This window comes from Rhinolophus sinicus, linkage group LG05 (genome assembly GCF_036562045.2).
Source record: "Rhinolophus sinicus isolate RSC01 linkage group LG05, ASM3656204v1, whole genome shotgun sequence".
Classification (NCBI taxonomy): Eukaryota; Metazoa; Chordata; class Mammalia; order Chiroptera; family Rhinolophidae; genus Rhinolophus; species Rhinolophus sinicus.
Genome location: NC_133755.1, coordinates 128,785,575 through 128,807,685, shown reverse-complemented (window position 1 = coordinate 128,807,685; position 22,111 = coordinate 128,785,575). Strand labels below are relative to the sequence as shown.

The window sequence follows — 22,111 nt, the reverse complement described above, 5'->3', positions numbered from 1 at the left end:
GATTGAGAGAATGATACCAGCATCTCAAGAAACCCTCAGAACCTCCCAGAAGCACCTTTCCCAGTCATTACTCCTACTTTTCTCCAAAGGTAACCAGTCATTACTAACCCCATAGATTAATTTTGCCTGTTTTTGAATTTTATATAAATGAAATAATATTATGTATACATTTTATCTGTATCTTTTGCTCATCATTACATTTGTGAGATTCACCCATATGGTGTGCTGCAGGAGTTTGTTCATTTTCATGGATGTATAATGTTTCACATTTATTAATCAATTCTATTGATGGACATTTTTGCCTTTCCAATATTTGGCTATTTTTAATGTTGCTGCTAGGAATATACTTGTACTTGACTTTTGGTGCACAAATGCGAACATTTCTATCCAGTGTATACTTAAGAATGGGATTACTGGTTCATCGAGCAGGCATAAGTACAAATTTACTATAAATGGCAAACTTTTATCCACAGTTACCATATTCCACTCTCAATGGAAATGTATGAGAGTTCCATTTGCACTACATCCCGAACAACACTTGCTGTTTTCTTTCTTTTTAATTTTTAGCCCTTCTGTTGGATTTGTGTCTTATTGTGGTTTTTATTTGCATTTCCTTGATGAGTAGTGAGAAAGAGCACCTTGAGGGTATGAGTTGGTTGTCAGTTATGAAATTGTAAGTGCCTTCATGTGTCATTTGGCTTGCTGTTTCATTCTCATGATAATGCCTTTTGGTCAACTTATAAATCTTTCCTTTATAGTTCGTATGTTTGATGTCTTATTTGTGTCTTGAAAATAAACTTGATTTGGAAAATTAAGATTAGGGAACTCAAACAAGCTAATTAGAGGCTGGTGTTCGGTTGTCATGACAGCTCTTCAATTTCCTGTCCATGTTTATTCCAAAAGGGAAGTTCTTCAGAAGTTGTTTCCCCCACCCTCCCATGAACCCGAACACCAGCTTCCAGCCCAGCTCCTTGAGCCGTACAGACTCTGCTCTGCTCAGCTTCTCAGCCTCCCAGCTGCCTCTCTTAGTCAACTTTAAGCTTCTCAGCTGCTTTTAAACCTTTCAGCTGCCACTTTTCAGACTCTCAGCTTCTCAGCTGCCTTGAGAAAACTTCCAGAGCTGGCAGTTTAGAATTGGCTCATGCTTCCAGGGGAGAAGTATCATCAAATGCAGAGCTACTTCACTGTTCCACATTTCCATCTTTCTGAGATCTTGGCCTCTTAGATTCTCACTGCTTTGGTAGCTCTTAAATGCTTTCAAAAAGTTTTAAAAAAAGTTATCCACCGTTTTTGGTTGTTCCTGGTGGGGGCATTGGTCTGCCACAAGCTCTTCTTTCTTTGCCTGGAAAGGAAGTCCCTAGGAATGTCTTTTTAAGGCTGTTGACAAAGTTTGTTGAATTACTTACTATAAGGTTGCATTTCCATTGGTGGAGTATTAGTTTACTAGAATTATTTTCATCTTTTTTAAACCTTTGAAAATTTGCAAGGCAAAAAATAACATTGTAATTTTCTTTTAATTTTTGTTTTTATTCTAGTGAGACTGAGCACTGTTTCGAATGATGGTTGGTCTTTGGTATCTTCTCTTTCTGATGTACCTGTTCATCTCCATTATTTTCCATTGATTTTTGAGAACAGTGTAATATTGCCTGTATTAATAAATAAGAATTTATGCATCTGAAGAAAAAGGATTATTACCTTAATGAACTTAAAAATAATTGTTTTTTTCCATTGATCTTTATAATGCGTGGAGTCTTTTGAAGGCAAAGGTTGTATCTCATATCCTTTTGTATTCTTTCTTGGTTATCTACTGCATGGCATAGTCCATGTGAACGTGAAGCGGATTGCATTAAAAATAAAGCCAAGATAGGAGCAATAAGCTCTTGAAGATTGTTTCCCATGTCATGCTACATTCAGTGATTAATCACTGTGAAAAATTTCTTTAGTTATTGATTTATATTATTTCATTTAGGAACATGGCCTCAAGTCTGAGGTCATGAGGCATCCCATTTTTGACTCATTACCTTCTTTCTCACATCTATCCAAATCACGAATGTAGGATCAAATTGCTCTTTCTGATGTACCACACTCATTGGGGATAAGTATCTGATTCATAAATCTTCATGTAAAAGGGTAATTCTGTGTTTTACCTCTTCACATGAGGTTAAATTGTCATTCCCAGAAGCATCATATACATGCTGAATAGCAATCTTATCAGTTGCCTTTTGAAGGAGTTTAAGGATAAGACAGTTTTAGACTGACTTCAGAATTCTAAAACACACATAAAAATTTTAAAAATATAAAGCATTCTCCATCCACAGAGTTTATCCACCATTAACCAAGTGTTTGGATTTCAAGAAATTATCTAGACAGTTTAATTTTTAGTGAACCTTGTGAAAATAATGTCTGAGGATGAAGGATAGTGGAATTTTCCTTATCATGTTAGGCGTACTTTGACTCTTTTAATTGTGGAAATATAATTTTACTCCCAGAAATATCCTTGCTTCAGTCATTGCCCTACCTTTTTGTTGGTCATTTTATCACCTCTTCATAAAACTTAATATCTTCTCTCATGCTGCCTCTGGCCCTCAGGGAATGGATTTTTTGAAGAAAAATTGAACCCTTTGGGGAAGTCTAGTCTAAAAATAAAATCCTGAAGGTGTTAGACCAGAGGTGTGTGCCAGATCTAGGGACAGCATGTTTCACATTGCAGATTGCTAGTGAAGTGGAATAAAAGTCCCTTTCTCTTTCCTTAGTTGATGAGGGAGGCAACAAAGTATTTTGGAAAAAGCAGGGACTTTGGCATGAGTTTTCAATTCCAGCTCCCCCACCAGCTGTGTGACTGGGCATACATGCTCTGAGCCTCCATTTACTTATCTCCAAAATGGGAGAAAATAACTTCTATTTTTGGGGTGGTTTGTCAGGATTAGCAATAATATATGTGAAGGTCTGGTACATGGTGGGTGTTTAAAAAATGGTAGCTGTAACTGTACATCTTAATTTTTTTCATTCTGGAGTGAGACTTTTTTTTCTTCTTAATGTGATGATGATTCGCAAACTAGAGCCAGGTTATCTAGATGCTAATCCTAGCTCTGCTATTTATTAGCTGTATGACCTTGAGCAAGTTACCTCGGTTCTTTGTAGCTCAGCTGCCTCATCCTTAAATGAGGATAGCTATGATGCCCATTGTCTAAAGTTGTTACAAATATTAGTGTTTGTAAAGTACCAGAATAGTGTCTGGCTGATATGTAAGCATTAGGTTAGTATTTGCTATATAAAAGTAAACATTCAAAGCCAATATTAATTGGTTATTGTCATTAATAAAGATAATAGGATTAGAGATGGGGCTAGAGATAGTATCGTCACATAATAAATGATGGCCCAGAGGTAAGAGAAACAGGCACAAAGATGACATTTAGTGAGATAAAAATCCGTAACTTTGAAGCTAGCACAAATTCAAATGGCTGCTGTTGATCAGTAGGAATACCAGAGTGGTGGAGATATTTACTTTTAGCTCACTCTTACGAGAGTCTATAGAGAAATGTTCTCAAAAGAATGTTTTCTGCTGTGTTCTTCACTGTCAGGAAAGAGACCAAAAGGAAATGTAATGTGACTTGGGCAGAAAATACTTCCATGCCACATTCAGCTGGCACTGTCACTCAATAATACCATTCATTTTCTCCTTTGGCTGATAAATATGTATATATGGTATGTTTCAGATATACATTTGGAGGTTGGACAAGTCTATGGATTATTTTCTGAGTACCATTCAATGTCATTGTGCATAAAATATTTTATTTTGGTTTTTCATTTGCTTTGAATTAGCATAAATAATACCAGAATTGTCTTCTTTTGTGTTGAAGTTTTATAGTAATTTTCTTTTATATCCTACATTTCAGGTAGTGCCAACCTTCACATAAGGCTTTGTTTTAATATAAATTGAGTATCTGGTAGATTCATGCAGATGTTCATATGTTGCCATCCTTAATGGCTCACGCTTAGGTTAAAAAAACATAGCTACCGTTCAGAGATAAATCACAGAACAGAAGGCATCTTAAAGGTAAAACAGACTGGCAGGGGAGACTCAAGAATGGGTAAACATCTATAAAATGAGAATTGAAATGCTTTTTATGGCAGTGATTTTTTTTTCTCCATCTCAAATATTACAGAAATTTTTAAAAGAGAAAGAATAAAAACAGATGAGTTCAGTAATTTCTTAGGGTGAACAATGAGAATCTTTTTACCATTGAGGGTTTTTGAATTGTTCACCACACCTTGTTTTCTGGACACATCCATTGACCATAATAGGTATTTTAAGTCAAAAGAAAGATTCACAATACTCTGTAAGTGCCATGAATGGAGGAAGTAGAATGAAAAGTAAAGGTACAGCCCATATTACACAGTTTTTCTTCTACCTGGAACCCTGTAGAATAGAGCAGCCTAGCAATCCACCCTTAAGTTGAAAACTAGAGACTTCTTTTCTCAAGAAATGAAAGTAACTCCCTGGGGGAGAATTGAAGCTGATAAGGAGAGTGCATATGCCTCAAGAAAGCCCTTGTCTTCTTGGTATTTGAAGACCTACCCCTGCTCACTCTAAAATACAGACTGTCTTTTGACAAATCCAACATCTCCACACAGAGAAGTCCCTGCCAGCTGCCTTATTATAGGAGAAACTCTCAGAAAAACGGAGGAAACCAACATCAACCATAGAGGAAAAAGCCACCCTGTCCTTTATTCAGAAATAGCCACAAGATATATGACAAGATACAAGCAGTATCACAAAAAAGTGATAAAACAAACAGAATAAATATGTCTGGAAGAAACAGATTAATTAAGGAATAGAAGAGGATATAAAAGAAAACTTTAGGGGAGTTTCAGAAAGATGCTATCTGGAAAATAACAGGATATAGTAAAATAGGAACAATAAGCACAAGAAAGTACTCTGGAAAATTAGACATTTATTTGCTGACATTAAAATAATTCAATGGAAAATTTGAAAGATGACTGTAGGGAAATCTCTTAGAACACAGTGCAAAAAGGGAGGCAGAAAACTTGAAAGAAGGGCAAAGAGACAGGCTCAGTCAAGTTGGTCTGATATCTAAATACTTGGAATTCCAGAAGATACAACAGAGTAAATGAAGAATTGAAAATATCAAATAAATAATAGAAGTTCCTCTTCTGTTCTGGGAAATAATCCAAATCTTCAGACTGATGAGTTCTGAGAGCCCAGCAAAATGGATGAAGGCAACTTTAAATTCAGACTAATTCTTGTGAAATTTTAAAGTACTCAGTGTAAAGAAAAGTTCTTAAAAGCTTCTAGAGACGAAAGTGAGGTTGTCAAGTTCCCACTGGTCTTTGGACACTTCTTTGCTTTCTGGTACAATAAGGTACTTCAGACTCATCTCATACTTTTCTTATCCTAGATCTGGAGTCAGCCATTTTGCTAAAGAACTTTTGTTTCTTTTAGTGGTGTTTAGATAACAAAACCTGGGTACTCACTGTAGCTGGAGTTTTGTGGTTTCTACACCCTTTCAGTGGATAGAGCTGGGTGGGGAGGGGACATAAATGTTTATATGCTTTATCATATGACACATACAAAATATTTTACCAAATATCAATATCACTACTAATAACAAATATGTTAAGTTCAGAATTTCTTCACAAGCTTTTTGCTTGTTTTTTGTTTTTGTCTTTAAAATATAGGGCTTTCTAAGGGCATGCAATCAGAGTACTGTGTCAGATGATGAATTCGTCAGTGTGGTTATCAATTTGATATATAGATTTAGGATTCATTAATTTTTGTACATATTACATCTTGAAAATTTACTGATTTATCCCTTTAATATAATTTTTTGAATATGTAAAATATTTAAATGGTTCAAAATCTAAACCATATAAAAATACTCAGAGAGCCTTACTAATGCCTATCTTTTCCATGTTAATACTCCCCCACTCCCCATTTTCAGTCTATCCTTTTCGTAAAAATAAGCAAATACATGCGTATACTTATATTTGTCTTTATTTCACGAAGCTAGCTTATTATATATACTCTTTTGCCCTTTGCTTTAATCACTTTACAATATATCTGGAAATCACTATCAGTTTTCTGAAATCATTAATGTTTTTGGCAGTTCCATAGTGTTCTATTGGTGGATGTGTAAAATTTATTCATCCAGTCTTCTAGATGAGCAGCTACATTGTTTTCAGTATTTTGCTATTGCAATCAATATTGCAATGAGTAACCTTGTGCATATGTTGTTTTGTATTTGTGGAGGTATTTCTTTAGGGTAAATTCTTGGTACTGTGATTACAGGGTCAAAGGGCAACTGCATATAAGGTTTTGTTGGAATTGCCAAATTCCCCTTCAAACGGGTTGTGTCATTTTGTACTCACTACAGTAATATATAGAGTTGACTAATAGATTTACCAATATCGGGTGTTTAAAATTTTTTTCCAAATCTTACGGGTGAGTAATAGTGTCTTTGAGGTTTTATAATTTGCCTTTCTCTTATTGAGAGTGAAGTTGAGCATCTCATCATGTTTGAGGGCCATTTGTGTTTTTTCTTGTGAACTGCCCATGTCTTTTGCCCATTTTTCTTCCTTTTTTTCTTTTGCTTATGTAGATACTCCTTTTATAAGCTTTCTTATTGTTGCCCAACATGCTCATACAATAAAGTACACAAATATTAAGTGTCAATAATTTTTTAAGTTGTACTCAGGTAACCACAAACAAATAAAGATAGAGAAAATGACCAGTTCCCAGGGTCTTTCCGTGAGCCTTCTCTCATTCTTACCTACTCCCACAACAAAGGGATCCACTATTCTGACCTTTATTAACATAGATTAGTTTTCCTGCTTTGGAACTTCATATAAAGTGGAACCACATAGCATGTCTGGTTACTTCTGCTGTTAAGCATAATATTTTTTCTTGTCATATGTAGTAGTAGTTATTATTTTTATTGGTGTATATATTTTGTAGTATGAATATACCAAACTTGTTTAATGTTCTGTTGTTAATAGACATTTGTGTTGTTTTTGTTCTTTGGATCTCGGAATATCTTGTATATATGATTTGGGGTATGTGCGTGTGTGAGTGTGTTTGTGTGTGTATTCAAAGTTATGTGTATGTTCAGCTTTAGTAGTACAACCAAACTGAAGTGCTTGTACCAAGCTATACTCCCACTAGCACTCAGTGAGGGTTCCAGCTGCTCCCAATCCTCAGCAGCACTCGGATTATCATTTTCTTATTAATTTTAGCAGTTTTAATGGGTGGGTAGTGTTTTATTGTACTTTTAACTTGCATTTCCTTAATGACTAATGATATTGATCACTTTTCATATGCAAATTGTACATTTGTATATCCTATTTTGTTAAAAAACTATGAAATATTATGCTCATTTAAAAAATAACCTAATGTGTCTGTCCTTTATTTACTGATTTGTAAGTTGTCTGAATTCTAGTCCTCTGTAATTATCTTCTCCCTGTCTGTGGCTTGCTTTTTTCCTCTCAATGATGATTTTTCATGATCAGGGGATGTTAATTTTAATGAGATGTTATTTAACCATTTTTTCTTTGAGGGTATTACTTTTTGTGTCTAGATAATACATTTTTGCTCATTATTCTGATATTGTTCTCCAACATTATCTTCTAGTAGGCCTCTGATAGTTAGGCTAAGGTTCCATCTGAAATTGATTTTTGCATATGGTGTGAGTGAAGAGTCAAGGTTTGGATAGCTAACCGATTCAGCACCATTTATTGAAACACTCTTCCTTTTCTCATTGAATTGTAGTGATACCTTTGTTGTAAATCAGGTGATATTATATTTATGGATCTGTTTCTGGACTGTTATCTTCAGTTACTCTTTTTAATGGCCGACACAATGGAAAGTTTCAGGGGCCTTTTAAATTTATGCAATAAAATGTGATGTTTGACAAGTAGTAAATAATAGAATCAAAGTGCATTCTTCTTTGAGCAAAACCCTTGTTTCATTATTCTGGTTCTCCCTTGTGTTCTGGGAATATGGAGTTCATTTCCAAAGAGAGCCTAGGGCATTTCAAAAATTTGTTACGTCAGGAGAATCGGTAAATAAATGAGCAAATATCCATTGATCACTCACTGCTCCATGTGCCTGTCCCTCTGCTGGGGCATGGGGAAACAGGGTTGAATGATACAGTCTCTGTTTGGGTTTGTTTTTGCTTCTAATTATCCCTTTGTGGTCATTAAATGACCACAAGGTAGTGTTTTATAAATAGTGGAAGGTGTCTGGAAGTTCATTTTTGCGTATTTCTGTGATTATTTTTCTTTCTTTTCCTTGCACCACAAATAACATGAAAAATACACATTGAAACGTCTACTTCCATCAAGAGGAAATTGCTCCATTCTTCACAAGTCGTCCTCGGACATAACACAACAAACAAGAATAAGACATCTCAGAAAAGTGGAAAGAAGGCCAGCTGCCTAGGACCCTCAGGACTTGCGGAATAATACAGCAATGAGTTTCCTGGGTGTCCTTATTGCCTTTGATAATATCAGAGTGCTGCAACTTGGGCAAAGGAAAAAAAAAGCCAAAAAAACAAAATCTGGCTTCCCCTAGCCAAAGGATGGGGAAAAGGGTAGCAGTACAACTGGAATTTTTTTTTTTTTTTGTCAAAAACCTCCCTACTCCTGTGTTTTTGTAGAGATAGTCAAGCTTATTCTAACGTCTCGATGGAAAAGCACAGGCCCTAAATTAGTTAAAACAATCTTGAATAAGAAATGGGAGGAATCATTCTACCCAATGCTGTATTGCTGCATTATCAAGGTAGTGTGATATTTGTGGAAGAATGAACATGTAAAACAGTGGGACAGAATAGAACCCAGAAATATATTCACAAAATAGGCTCTACTAATTTTTGACAAAGAGGCAAAAGCAATTCAATAGAGGAAAGACAGGCTTTTCAACAAATGGTGCTAAAGCAGTTGAACATACATAGGTAAAAAAATGAACCTCAACCTAAACCTCATATGTTACATAAAAATTAAATGAACCATGGACTCAATGGTTCAGTATAAAATAATAAACCTAAAGGGGGGAAAATAGAAGGAAATCTTCAGGATCTAAGGATAGAAAAATATTTCTTAAACTGGACACGAAAAACACCATCCATAAAAGAAAAAACTGATAAATTGGACCACATCAAAATTAGAAATTTCTGCTTTGCGTAAGACTCAGTTCTGATGATGAGAAGACAAGCTATAGACTATGAGAAAACAATTGCAAATCATGTATCCAACAAGACAGTATGTAGATATATAAAGAACTCTCAAAACAGTAAAAAAACAGAACAATTCAATTAGAAAATGGGCAAGACATAAAGAGACATTTCACTGAAGATAATATACAGATTGTAAATAAGCCCATGAAAAGATGTCAAGCTCATTAGCCATTAGGTGAATGCCACCTAAAACTACAAGGAGATATTACTATACATTTACTAGAAAGGCTAAAAAAAAGAAAATAGTGACAACGATAAATGCCTGTTCAGATGCAGAGAAACTGGATGACTTATACATTGATGGTGGGACTACATAATGGTACAGCCAGTCTAGAAAACTGGCAGTTTCTTATAAAATTTAACATGAAACTACTCCATGACCCAATAATTGTACTCTTGAGCATTTAGGATAGAGAAATAAAAATTTATTTTCACACAATAACCTGTATACACGTGTTCCTAGTAGTTTTATAGTTTCTGTTAAAAAACGGGAACCCACCCACATATCCCTCAGTGGGTGAGTAGTTAAACAAACTGTTGTAGATAGATGGAATACTACTCAGCAAGAAATAGGAGCGAACTACAGATACATGAAACAACTTGGAGGAATCTCTAGAGACTTATGCTGAGTGAAAAGAAAGGCCCTAAAGATGACATACTGTATGATCCCATTCATATAACATCATGAAATAACAAAAGTAGAGACACGGAGAATAGATTAATGGTTGCCTGGGGTCAGGGACGACTGTGGGCATGTGGGAGGGCGGGGCAACAAGACGGATCCTTGTGGTGATGGAAGTATTCTGTGTGCCTACTGTCATTTTCAGTGTCTCGTACGGGATAGGTACTATCGTTTTGCAAGAAACTCAAGGAAACTGGATAAATAGGATCTCTGTGTCATTTCTTACAATTGCATGTAAATCTACAGTTATCTCAAAGTCAAAAGTAATTAAAAACTACATGTTACTTGACTTGGTGTCTGGTTGAGATTCTAACATAAATATAGATGTTGTTCTTAATGCTGGAGAGGATATACTTAAATTGGAGCAAAATTCCATAATTGATTTAGAATTTGTTTAATATGTCCACTTCTAAGTGTTTTGTTTATTTTTAAATTCATATAAAAAACATGAATTAGAGGCTGTTGCATTTCCTCTGTGTTTACCTCACCTACAAACCAGTGAGGCCAAGAACATATCAATGAGAAAGTATTTTATTTTCTGACTGTTTCCCCTAAATTTCTCCAATTTCTGAACCTTTATATATTTAAACAATCCAGAATTATAGGCTAGAACAGTGCAGAATTTAGATTTTATTATAAAACATGAGAAAGCAGCTAGCATTTTAGGAATTGCTATTATTTTATGTTTCAACAATTCCAGGCCAGTGCAGAGTTTAGCTGATTTCACCTCTCGAAACCTCAGGAGCCCTGGGAGAAAGAAAGCCCTGTTCCCAGAGTGCTGGTTTGGTCAGTCTGCACAACCTCACAGCTCCATCCCTGCTGCTAGACTATGAGGAATGAGCATGCTTCCTGATTTACTGGTAAGGTGAAGGGCAGGCATAGTCTCTCTACTTTTCCTCAGGATAGAACAGCATTACATGTGTAAGTAGAACTACAGAGGTTTGGAAACTGAAAACAACCTCGCCAGAGACCCCCTCAATCAGTGCTTCTCTTTAATGAGCCTGGGAATCACCTCAGGATCTTTTTAAAATGCAGGTTCTGATTCAGTAGATCTGAAGCCCATATGCATTTCTAACAAGCTCCCAGGTGATGTAGATACTCCTAGTCCATGGACTCCTCTTTGAGTAGCAAGTTCCTATATAACATTGCAGGTTTGCGACTTTTTCACGTGACATTCCAAAGACAAGGAACAAGAGAACAACTGGCTTCATATTAAAGACTTATCCTTTCATTCAAATCAGAGAGAATCGGTGACAGGAGAGGAGATAGACAAAGACACAGGAGATGAAACAGGAAAGAGGATCAGCCAGCCAGTGCCATGGAGATGTCCTTCCGGGAGCATCAGCAGCCTGCGCTGCAGGAAGTAGAAGCACTGGTGAGGGAGGAGGCTGGAGACACTTAAAGCAAGAGGAGCAATGAAAGCCGATGCTGGGAAGTGCAGCTGGGGCAGAACAGCTGCTGCCCTTCTCTGCTTTAGCCAAAAGCACAGGCATGGAGAACCTCCTGTAAATGGGTTTCCCAGCGTGGGCTTCACATACAGTCCAGTAACCCCCAGGGACCACCGTGTATCCCACCAAGAAAAACACACCATTCAGAATCTACCTGTGCCGTCTTTAGGGAGCTCTCAGATGTCCAGTAACAGACCAGTTATGAGGCTGAGTCCTTCAGCTCTGTGTAAAAATATGTCTGTCACAAAGGTGGTGAAGTTCATTCACTTAGCTCAGTGTTAGATGGGTTATACTATATTAGAATTTTAATGAGGCGTGGCTTTATGCTTTCTTTCAAATACATTGAAAATACTTTTTAGGATTTAAGTTAATCTTTTAAATTTTTCTCATAAAAATAATAAAAGCACTTTAAAATGTAGAAAGTAAAGAAAAAGTCCATATTTCTATGACCATTAACATGTCACTTTCAGCATTGGGGTGATTATTCCGCTGAGCCTGTGTGTATGTAAAATACTTATAATTATACTTTATATGTTATATTCTATTCCTTCTTTTAAGACTTTACATTATACGTATTTCTCCATGTTTTTACAGTCTTCATAAATATCACTTCAAGTGGCTGAATCATGTCTTACTGAGATAACTAGGCCCTAACTATTGGTCATTTGAAAGATCAGTTGAAAGATGGTTAAAGAGCAGTCAGCATTTGGAATATACGTGGGGAAATAGGCAGTAGAAGTAGATGATTAGGAGAAGGAAATGTTCTTTCTTTTTGGTAGCTTTCCTTTCGTCTAAGTTTAAAATTATCTCTAAATCTTAACGTGTGAGACAGTTCTGTTTCTTTATTAAAGGGATTCACAGAGATGGGTATTTTGTTTGGTGGGTAGAATGTATTTAATCCAAAGGAATCCAGATTACTTTTTAAAATCAGTCTTCCTTCACCACCTGGCCTTAATTAAAGACCTAATAAAACTTAACAGGTGCAGTGCTCCTGGGGAGATAATGTATCTAGAGCCCAGGGCTAACTTGGCCGTGTGCATGGAGCATACTTGGAGCACAGAGAGAAGATGCTTAGTCCAGTCTGCAGCCTGGAGAAGACTTCCTGGAGAGAGTGATCTCTTAAAGGAAGGGTAAGAGTGACCTGACGTAGAAATGTGAAGGCCCCGTCGTTAGAGGGAGCAGTGGGTACCATGGGCCAATCCCCAGAACGGTCACTGCGTGGAGATGGAGTACTTGGCAGTCACATATCTACCGCCATGGCCCAGGGACCTGTTCTTACCATATGATGGGAGAAGGGACACTAATCAGGAAAAACAAAAAACAAACAAAGAAAAAAACAACAAATAGGTGGATAGATTATAACCTAGGAGAGCAGAGAGGAGAGAAGCTTCTCACAACTATACATGCTTACTTTAAAAATTCTTATACCTCTATTTTTGGTGACCATTCTTCAATATCCCCTTGGCCCCTGAATTCTTATCAGTTATGAGGGTGTTGGATCCCTTAAGTTTGAGGAGAAAAAAAATCATCATTTTTGTAGTTGATGGAAATCTGTCAAGTGTTTATATAATTAGGATTGTGATTAAAAACAAAATATTCATCTGGCTACAGTTTGGTGGGTGGATTTAAAAGAGGAGGGCAAGACTGAGGAAGAGAGACTATTTAGGAGTTTCACAGCTGGCCTAGAGACATGGTTAAAGGGGTGGGGAGGAGGGGAAACAGTTAAAGAACTTCTTAGGAGGTACAACTGGCAGGCTAGAGTGCCTGGTTTGGTGTGCTGGTAGAGAGATGAGAAGAAATGCTGTTTGACTCCCAGGTTTTCGTTTAGAGGAAATAGATAGTGAGGTCATTAACTGCAATTAGGATACAGAAGAAAAGTGTAACAGGAGTAATTTAAATTAGTATTTTAGCAGGAGTATTTTAGATTAGTATCTCTTTTTCAGTGCTTTTATATTTCTTAGCTGAGGTTTCCTAGAAACCATAGCCTGAGGCAAACCTAGTGTAATATTGGAAGGTTGCCTTGGGAAGTGTGATCCCAGGGCAGCAGGAGTACGGGGAAAAGGGAAGTGAGGCAGGGAGGAAGGAATAGTGAATGCAAGGTGGTGTGTTACTGATTCGGCCACAACTTTGTCAAGTGAATTGTCTTCTAGACAGACTTTCAAGAACTCTCCATCGGCCTGGTTATCAGTCAGGGATGTAAGGGAGAGTCATCCTTTTTTTTCCCTATGTCTCCCAGGTCAAAAGTCACCCCAAGGAGTGTTGTTCCACTTTCATTCTTAGACTGGGTTAAAGAGCCACTCTGGGCAGCCAGTGGAAAGCAGATCTCATGCCTCACAGTGTGCCTATAATATGCGTTGTGAAGTGTTTGGATGAGCTGGAACCTCGGTGGGTTGTGGGGGGTTGGATTTGGACAAGCAGGTGAGGTCCAGGGAACTTACGGAGGCCCAGGTGGCAGGTGGGGCTGAGTGACTATACAGTGGCATTTAAACAGGGTCCAAAGCACTTTCCCAACTTCTCTCAACCCTGTTCTCATTTCCTAGTTTCCTATTTATACTCTGTAAGATTTTTATAATGCTCTGAATTTTATTGAGGTGTTTTATTTTTATTACTGCTCAGATTTTAACCTTAGACTCATATTCCCCTAGTTTCTCTGCACTTGATGCCTCCGTTCACATAATTTCTAGACTCTGGGTTTAATATAATTGTGTTCCTCTATTTATTCTTGCCTTAGTCTGTTTAGGCTGCTAAAACAAAATACCACAGACTTGTTGCTACTGGCTTATAAATAACAGAAATTTATTTCTCACAGTTCTGGAGGCTGAAAGTCTGAGGTCAGGGTACCAGCATGGTCAAGTGGGAGCCTTCTTTCAGGTTGCAGATTGTTGACTTCTCACCGTATTCTCTCGTGGCAGAAGGGGAGAAGGAGCTTCCTCATGCCTCTTTTATAAGGGCTCTAATCCCATTCATGAATGTTCTGCTCTCATTGACCTAAACATTTCCTGAAGGCCCCACCTTGTAATACTGTCACAGGGGGCCATTAGGTTTTCAGCATATGAATTTTGACCTGACACAAACATGCAGACTATAGCAACTCTCTGACTCATTAGTCAGAAGACAGAAAACTACCCTGAGGGTCATGATTTCCATTAGGTACATGATTTCATCTAAACCCTGTGTATTACTATGCTAATCTCTGCAGCTTGCTTGCCAAATAGACAAGATATCCTAAATGTCCCAATAAAGAAGTAAAACACAATGCTGTCAAAATCTTTTTTAAGGGTTTCATAAACAGGAGTTTCATAAAAAGAAGGAGGCATTATGTTATGAAAATGATGACAGAATTTTTCAAGTTAACGACTCTGTAGCTTTTTATTGAGTGTATGTGTACTGTATTCCAGGCTCTTAACTGGATTTCAGGATACAGTGCTGAGCAAAAAAAATATTACATCTCGACTTTTTCTATGTGATTTTTTCACTTAGCATAATAATCTCAAGACCCATCCATGTTGTCGCAAATGGCACTATTTCATCTTTCCTTATGGCAGAGTAGTATGATTCACTGATATGTGGGATATAAAACTGAAAGCAACAAAGGTACAAGACAAACAAATAAAGAAACAAAAACTCAGAGACACAGGCAATAGTTACTGGTTACCAGAAGGTAAGGGGGGAGAGGGGGTGGTAGAAACAGGTAAAGGGGACCACATACATGGTGATGGAAGGAGAACTGACTCTGGGTGGGGAGCACACAATGTGATATATAGATGATGTATTACAGAATTGTCCACCTGAAACCTATAACCATTGTCACCCCAATAAATTTTAACTAAAATAAAATCACATCTCTGCTTTCCTGGAGTTTGCTCTCTAGTAGGGGCAGGAGGATAGTGGGGTGGGCACAAGCACAAGCATGAATCAAGCGATGCCAAGGATAACTGTAACATGACTGCTGACCAAGTGTTATCACAGAGAAGTGCATGTTGAAATGAGACAACAGAATAGGGGTGGGGATTGGCTTGGTTGGGGGACCACAGAAGGTTCCCATAGTAATGGAAGAGTAAGAAGTCACAAAATGAATGGGGAATAGGATGGGTGAAGAGTTAGCGGGAGGCTGTTTATTTATTTAACAAATGTTTTCTGGACATCAACTGTGTGGCAGGCACAGTTGTAGGTATTGGGAATCCTGTTGTAAATAACCTAGGCAAAAAATCCTGTCTTATGAGACTTGTTGGTAGTTTGGACAGGATAATGTGGATGGGTTGGAGGGAAGTGGCCCTATAGGAACAATATTTAGGAGTTAAAATGTACAGTTCTTGGAGGACAGAATGAATTATAGCTGAGGGAGGAAGAGGACTCTTAGGTTTCTGGCTTTTCAAACTAGGTGAGTGGTGATCCAGTCACTGATCATGGGAACACTGGTGTGGGGTAGCTTAGAGGAGGAGGGCCCACCCCCCTAAGTTTAATTTGGACATGCAGAATTTGAGGGGCCTTTGAGATATCCTACTGGAGATGTTAAATGAATAGTTGGGTGTATGAGGCTGGAACTCAGAAGTGAGGTTTGGGCCATTAAAACATACTTGTCAGGTATTTACATGCAGGTAATTGAAGGAGTGGGCGGGTGGAGATTGCTTATGGCATGAGAAGAAAAGGACAAAGTTTTAAACCTTTTATTTTCTTTTTTATGTGTATTTCTAAAATCAGACTAAATTATATTGCTTTTAACTTGCATGCAGATTTCAGTCTGAGTGCCCATGTACTCCCTTAGGTGTGAAAAACAAAACAAAACTTGTCACTCTTGCCCTATGCAATAGTTGAGAGGCAATAAAAGGAGATATTCAAGTTTTAACAGAGCAGTTATAGATCTAGGCAGGATAATGATTTTTTTTAAGAATCTAGGTTCGTTATCTAAGACTTGGTATTTCTTTCCAAATGTTGAATTTATACCGTGTTTCCCTGAAAATAAGACCTACCCGGACAATCAGCTCTAATGCGTCTTTTGGAGCAAAAATTAATATAAGACCCGGTATTATATTATTATATTATATTATATTATTATATTATATTATACCCGGTGTTATGTTATGTTATGTTAATTACATAAGACCCGGACTTATTTTACTATAAGACCGGGTCTTACATTAATTTTTCTCCAAAAGACACATTAGAGCTGATTGTCTGGCTAGGTCTTATTTTTGGGGAAACACAGTAGTTAAATACCATTGTGAAAAATATCCGTGGCAGGTAAATAATGTGTCTGAACTATTCAGAAAAGCTGATGGAATTAAATTGGACTATTGTCCCAAATAATAGTTTCAAGGCAAGTAAAGATTCTCAGTAGAACAGTGAGCTAATGAATGTGAGCCCAATAATAAGAACTAGAAATAGGAGAGAAAAGGAATATGAATAGAACCAATCACCCATAGGCTCATCATTTCTCTTGCTTTTTGCATTTCTAGAAAGGTTCCAGAAGGTTAAGCTTCTATTAGCCACTTAAAATACATTTTCCTAGTTTTTTATTATAATTAATGTACTTTCCTATTAAATGCTGATCTTTCTTGCCACTTGAGTTTCAGTTTTGTCATCAGAAGTCACTTAGAATATTCTCTAAAACAGAAGATGTGCTGACGTTTATTTAGTTTAGTTTCTTCTTAGTATTTGTGGGGAAAAGTAACATGAATGGAAATAAATCCTCATGCTTAATAATCTAATTTTTAAAATGTCCATGGAAGAACTAAATATTCTTTTGAACATTCATGAGAAAAATTCATTTTTTGTGGTGAGTATTCTGGTTGGAATTAGAAATACGTTAGAAATGGACTAGAGGTAGAAAAAGAACACTGCTTATGGTTCATACTTAAAGTGTGCACACAGAATTTTTCCCTCTAGTTTCGTTGCATATAGGTTTTAAAAAGTAGATATACCTTGAAAATAAGTGAAATTTTAGTGCAATGATGATTTTTTTCTTTATAAAAATAACTTAAAATAAGCCTTTCCCTACCCTACCCACCCACTCCCCTTGATTGTTACATATTCTCTTTCGGTTAGTTTATCCAAAGTGCCCTTTTACACTACCTATAGATAAATGAAACATAATTTAGCCAAAAAAGTAGACATTGATATAGTGGTATAAATTTATGTTTAGACTATTCTTTTTTAATTTTAAAGCAGATTGTCCAATGAAAGTGATTGCTTTTTTGTTTTGTTTTGTTTTGAATGAAATAAAGTTGAAATTTTGTCTACTTCTGAGGTGAAATGCCTGGTTCTTTACTTCTGGTTCCACCTACCTCATAAGAGAATTCAGGATTATACTCAGAGTATACTTGCCTTGATCCTGGTGTGTTCTTTGTCTGATATGCCCCTTTTCTAATTAGAGTCTCTAGACAATGTAGTGAGGGCTTGTCATAAGCAAAGAATATGGACTTGTGTGTGCTACATGGTCTCTTTCCTCTCTTAGTTTCAATTTCTTTCTTTCCCGAATGAGAGGAAAGATAAGGGTGAAAGAAGGAAGGCTTTAGGATGGACTGAAATTCTTCTTGGCAGATAGTTTGGCAAATACCAGAAGAGGACAGTTGTGGGACACTTTTTCTCCTGTAGCACAGCCTCTGGTCCAGAATGGGAGAGAGATGCTCAGGAAGCCAAGAAAAGAGGTGTCCTTTCTCTTAGGCATTTTCCTTTATTTTGGGCTTTTGCTGTTTTCCAGACAAAAGCAGACAGTTTAAGTAAGGCCAATATTTCAAATTCTCACCTGTTTTTATTCTGCTATGTCAGTTATGAGTTTGCTAGAGCACTTGGGTTATTCCATCAGTCCTCTGCTGATCTTTACTGGCAGCCGATTGTGTGTTTATTTTTCTCCTTAATGGATAGAAGAATTCCAGAACAGCAGTTGTTTCACAGTGATGCTGCTCAACCCTTTCCAGAAACCTAAGCTCTATGGATTTAAGGCCAACTTTTAGAGCGTGTACAGAGAGCTGGGAGATCTCTGCTGGGAGCCTGAGAAGCTTGAATCAAGGGCCTTTGCTTGAATCAAGGGCCTTTGCTTGAATCAAGGGCCCAGTAGTCGAGAGGATCCACAAACTGAATGGTTTGCTTCTCTTCTCCATGGTTAAAGGGTGTGATAAGTGGTTATTGCATTTTAAGCATTACTAGAGTGCACAGCTTTGTATTAGGCCTGATAGGTTACAGAGAAGATGGGCTGCAGCCTGCATCCTCAAGGACTTTTATACAGGAAACAGGTGAAGAAAATGTGACAGAAGAGTAAAGATCGGTATTGGTTTGATGTGAAAAAAATTCTACAAAACCAAAAGTAAATGATGAAAATAAATTTTGCACCCTTACTTTCACATCAGAGAGGATATCTTTTTTGTCAGTTTGGTGTATATTCTTCTATTTGTCTAATACATATACATATACCTATGCATGTACATGTACATACACATAAATACATCTACATACATACACAACAAAAAAAATGGGGCTATGTTGTATGTCATTCTGCAAGTTGATTTTTTTTCTCACTCAGTGTGTGATGAATATTCTTTGGTGTCACTTATAGATTAATTTATTGTCTATGATAGCTGCATGGTATTTTCTAGTATGTGTGTACTATAATTCATTTAACTATTATCTTATTGATAAGCATTTAAAAGGGGTCTGGATTTTCACTCTTCAATAATGATGCAATAAATATCCTTATTTGCATGTTTCTACTATTATTTCTATAATACAGAATTACAGACAATATTTAAATTGCTTATTGTTAACACGTTGCATACGGCGGGGTTTAAATCCCTCGTGAAGATTCTCGTGATCCGTACGCAACGTGTTAATATTGAAAAATACTTCTTGGGTATCTTTTTTAAAAGTTGTACCAGTTTATACTCCCACTAATGTTGTACAATAAAAATATTGATTGCATAAAGTAGTTGAAGTGCTATAGGAAGATCATACTTATAATATGTTGTATTTTGATGGCACTTCATGTTTTATCACATCCACATTCAACTTGCCTATTTGGCCTTACAGAAAACAGATGGATTTTGTAAAGTTCAGATGTTGTACCAGATGTAATTTCATTGCTGAACTAAATCAACGTATTCCCTGGAATCCAGTATATACGAGTAGCTATTAATCTGACAAATTATTGTTTTTTCTTTATATGAGCATGTGTTGCAAAGAACACCTGAGCAGTTTGCCCCCAGCTGACACCCTACTGTTCTACCTCAGGCTCTATCAGTTCTCTACCACACTGCCATAATCTAATCCACAGGGATTTGATTGCCTCTCCATTCCATAAAAATGTCACGTTTCCCATTCTATGCTGACTGAGCAATAAGTAGTGACTACCTTACACACCTTGGTAAGACACATGTATGACAGAGGGTGGGGAAGAATTCCTACAAAAATTCAAAGGCCTGCCATCTCTGTAAATTTTCTAGGGGTCTTGTAGTGTGTCAAGGTACTTCTTCCAATAGCTGGCTCTTTCTACCATTAAAAAATAGGCACAGCATTTAGTAGACTTTTTTAGATTTTGAAGGCATCATGTACCTTATGTGGGTATGTTATTCTGACCCATTTATCAAGTAGCTTGACAAGTTGCCAGGTTTGCATAGGACATTTACTGAGAGAAGGCCCAGCAACAGGTCCATACTGCCATAGCAGCTGCTCTGCCTCGGGCTATATCACACAACAAGTTCACTGGTGTTTTAAGTCCCTGTGGAAGACAGGAATTTTGTATGGCATTTTGCAAGCCCACTAGAAGTGAATCACAACACAGACCTTTAGGATTATTGAACAAAGCTCTGCAACAGGAGCAGTCCACATGAGCTTAGTGCTATGGAACCTTCCAGCGTAAGTTGTATGTGTACAGAGCACATCAACCTTAAGTAGAAGTATATGTATGAAATCAGGCCTGGTGGGTCCTAAGGGCCTGGTTAGGTAACATGAGCAAGTGGCTCAGATTCCCATAGCTCCTATTCTTGCTACACTGATCCTCTCTTCAAACTTCACCTGTGATCTCCTTATGACCAGTTAACTAAAGTAGAGAAATTCAGGCCTAATGTAGAGATGGCTCTATATGACATGTTGGTGCCCCCATAAGAGCAAGAAGTTGTAATATGACAGCCTCACTCAGGAGCCCTGAAAGACATAGCAAACGGAAGCCCTCCTGGTAGTGAAAACTTTGAACAGTACCTCGTGGTTCATTTTAAAGGAGACATGCCAGAGGTACAGATCTACACACATTCATGGACAGTAGCTAATGGTTTGGCTGGCTGGTCATGTAAATACTCACTAAACAGCAACCTCAAAGAGAAGGAGCTAAATAATCAGGTAGACAAGATGATCCATTCTGCAGAGGTCAATCAACATTTTCCCTCATTCTTGTTCTTTCTCAAAGGGTTCACGAACAAAGTGGCCACTGCAGCAGGAACTAAGATTGTACATGGGCTCAGCAATATGGATTTCCACTCACCACAACCAATGTGACCACAGCCACTGAATAATCAACCTGACAACATAGGGCACAAAACTCGCCTTAAAACATTTAGAAATTTGTTTTTAAGTACTCAGAAGCATAAAGGAATAAACATAGCAAGATAACTAGTCCGTACTCAAAGAGAACATCTGTGTAACTTCAGAGTGGATATGTGTTTGTTTACTTGGTCAAGCACAATTATGCTGTTATATTAGGCTTAGGATATACATTTGCCTACTTACAATTTTTCTATAGAGATAGACTTGTATTGAGGCTGATTTATGTAGCAAGCACAGTCTTTTTCTTCTTTGTATGTATATTTAGGTAGTTCTAAAGAGACTTATGGTGATTATGGTATACAGGTTTCCAACTACCACTGCCCCCTAACCATTGGCCCATTGTGCTAAATAAAGTTTGAGAGAGTGGCATCTTATCCAGATATGTTTTGCATTTCTAAGTGAATATGTGAAGATGGATAAAGTCTAGTAGGGAAAAAGAAATTAAACTATAAACGTGAGAGTAAATAGTAAAATTAGTGTTAGTATTCTTATTCATAAAGGTAGCTCTGACAACAAAGGGTATTGGAGAGAGACAAGTATGGTTGAGAGCCCATGATTTGGATACAGTGCTGGATCTTGGGTCTCTCAAATTTGGTGCCTCCAACCTACATATCCCAAGAAATTAGTAAATCAATGACTAATTCTCAGTCCAAATAAAGAGCAAATTACAGTGTTGTTTTAAACTTACTGTGCATTTATGTTTTCCTGATCTTTTGGGATTTATTAAAGGAATCTACCCAGAAATCCAGAGAATTCTAATTAATGGAGGTTACCTCTGCAGTAAGGAAGGAGGACCCAACACCACAAAAATGCATTAGTAAGATAGTAGTTTAATAAAGTCCCTTACAGAAAACTCTAGTGTTGCAGAAGTTGGGCTAAGGATAAGAGAAAGGCGATAAGAAACTTTTTGGAGTAAGATAACCAAATATCTGTAAGTTTTCTGGAATAGATTCTCCTGAATATTTTTCTGGTTACTTCCTTTAGAATTCCTTATTATTTGGTTGATGTCTCTATCAAGTTTCCAACAGACAATGAAGTCGGTTTTAGGGAGAAGAAATTGAGAAAATAGAAGTACCTGTATCAGAAAATAAAGAATGGAAATGGGAGGGCATGGGCAGAAAGAGTATATGAGAAGCAAAGAGAGTTTCTGAGAAAGAAAAGAAGTCTTGAAAATATGACCAAGACTTTTTATGTATAAT

General features: G+C 37.1%; 1 protein-coding gene across 5 annotated transcripts in view; it reads left to right on the top strand.

Moving 5' to 3' along the window:
- The window catches only part of GPR63 (G protein-coupled receptor 63), a 62,929-nt gene that overhangs the window by 18,202 nt on the left and 22,616 nt on the right, over positions 1–22,111 (top strand). The window lies entirely within an intron of this gene.